The following is a 2,428-nucleotide window of genomic DNA, read 5'->3' on the forward strand; positions in this document are numbered from 1 at the left end:
AGAGAAAACCACATCCTATGGAAAGCATTAACCAATTATATGCTAAGACATAACTGCATGGTAACCCATTTAGTTTTCTGCCCTGCAACAAGTATGTAACCAATTATATGATAGCATGTACTTAATTGACTGCACATGTAACCAATCATGTAACAAGCATGTACTTCCTCATATAAGCAAATAAATGAGGAACTCAGAAGACACTCTGGGTCACTCACCTCGAGGAGATTCCTGCGTGTGTCTTCTTTTCTGGCTTGTCGTCGCTTGCCAGAACTCATGGGTGGCCCACCTTGATTGTGGCAAACCACAAAAGCCACAGTCATGCTCATATGAACGCAGTCATATTGTAAAGCACTTTGTTTAAACACTGTCAATAGGCCCTGGGGACCTCTTTTCCATTATTTCTGGTTATGTCCTTGGTCAAAGGGACTGGGTCACCTCGTTTTGCAAACTAACACAGGGGAAGGGGGTCTCACTACAAGGCAGCCATTGCAGGTGGGTTTCTTCCTTCTGATGCCCTCAGTTTGGGTCCAGACACAAGCCTTTGAGTCTCTTTTGAAAAAGATGTGAACTCTTTGCACTTCGAGGGGGGGGTCACATATGTTCTGCTTTGATGAAAGCACCTCAAGTGTGGAATCAAACTGATTTAGCAAGAGAAATGGCTGTTGTTTTACCAAGAGACTGATAAGCCCTTGACAACACCACTTCCTAACCGAAGCCAGCCACACCACAATGCTTTTCCTTTCATTTTTTGCAGCTCCAGATCCCTTCTATGCTGTAGAGTGGTGGCATGAGAGACTCTGGGATTGATGCATTTTACCCTTGTAGTTGTCAGGCTACGGAAGCGCTTCTGAAGGTCTGCCAGTGTTCTCTTGGTCTTCAGCCAAACAGTCTCCTCCCTGGCTCCTCTGTCCAGTTCCCCTCCTCCTCCTGCTCCAGAGGAAATCCTGCAGGGCCGGCTTCTTCTAGTTCTGGGAAGTGGGAGAGGCGTTCTGGGCCGGCTTTGTGGCCTGTGGGAAGGTGGGTGGAGAGGGTTTGCGACTGAGCGAGGGCCACCATCGTATGAAGGCTTTGTGTGGCAAAGGATGAGAGGCAGAACAGATCTAGTGTTTTAGTATTCTGTCTTGATGAAATTTGAGCTACTGAAGCCTTCAGAGTAAATGCCCACATTTGCACATGTCCCCCCAGCATATGGGAGAAGTCTTGCTAAAGGTAAGTGGGGAGCACCCTGCTAAACTGTGAAGCTGCCTCCTCCCACGGCAGCAGGAGTCTGTGTCTGGTCACATTCCTCAGGACACCCCTCCTTGGTACCTTTGAGTTTATGCAGCAGAAGACACCCCTCTCTTGCATCTGCCCCCCCTTCCATGCTACACCTAGGTCTGAATCCTTCGGTCACAGAATCCCAATCCCTTCCTAGACTAGCTCCTCTTCTACCAAGCCTGTTTGCTAGGCCTTGGTGGAAGCAGCTCCCTCTGCAGGGCCTGGGCTACTCGGGCACAAGGCTGCTCTGTGCATTGCCCAGTTGGACCTGCTTGCTAGGCAGCAGGAAGCCCAGGAGGCGTTGAAGGCAGCCTCAGCTCCTGCAAATGAAGAGGGGTGATGGCACAGCCCTGGTGCCCTTGTGGCCTCAGGAAGCACACCTTCCACCCATCACAGTCTCCAGGTGACACGTAAGCTGCTGCAGCTGCTGTTGTTCCTGGCTGGGCGAGAAGCAGGTGGGGCTCAGAAGGCCAGCCCAAGGCACCTCTGCCTCTGGCAGCAGCAGCAATAGCAGCACAAAGGTGAGTGGCTAGCTCCTCTTGGGTGCTTTGCTGCAGGGTGTAGAGGGATGGGATGGGGAGGCCCACTTAGGGAGAGAAAACTGCTGCCTTCACCAAGAGAGTTTCAGCCTGGCTACTTTTTGTAAAGCAGCAGCCGAGGGGGGAGGTGGCAGCAAAAGCAACGTCCTGGGCCTGGGGTCTCTCCTGGATGCCCCCAGCTCAGCCATGAAGCCAGGGTGGTGGAATGACCAGGGAAGACTGAGGAAGGTGCCAAGCAGCGGAAGCGAGCAATGCCCTATGCCAGACATGTCCAAAGTCCGGCTCGCGGCATCCGGCCCTCGAACAGCCCTCCCTGCTCTATATAAATGCGGCCCTCCGGCAAGTCCCATGAGAGAGACAGAGGCACTTGCACTTCTGTCTGTCTCTCTCTCTCATGGGACTTGCCCCCTCGCAGGGCTCCTCATTGGCCCTGCGCCTTGTTACCCCGCCCCCAGCCTCGCCCCCCCCAGCCCTGTCGGTGAGCGCCCGGTGAGCGCCCGGCACTTCTGGAGGCAGCGTCGCCAGGCCTCCCCCCCTTGCGCGAGGCTTCTGGCGTTCCCCCTCGCGCCTGGCTATGGCGGCTCGGGGTTTCCCGTCCCGGGCACGCCAGGCAGCGCTGCAGGGAACGG

This window comes from Protobothrops mucrosquamatus, unplaced genomic scaffold (genome assembly GCF_001527695.2).
Source record: "Protobothrops mucrosquamatus isolate PMUCROS unplaced genomic scaffold, P.Mucros_1.0 scaffold27, whole genome shotgun sequence".
In the NCBI taxonomy this organism is placed as follows: Eukaryota; Metazoa; Chordata; class Lepidosauria; order Squamata; family Viperidae; genus Protobothrops; species Protobothrops mucrosquamatus.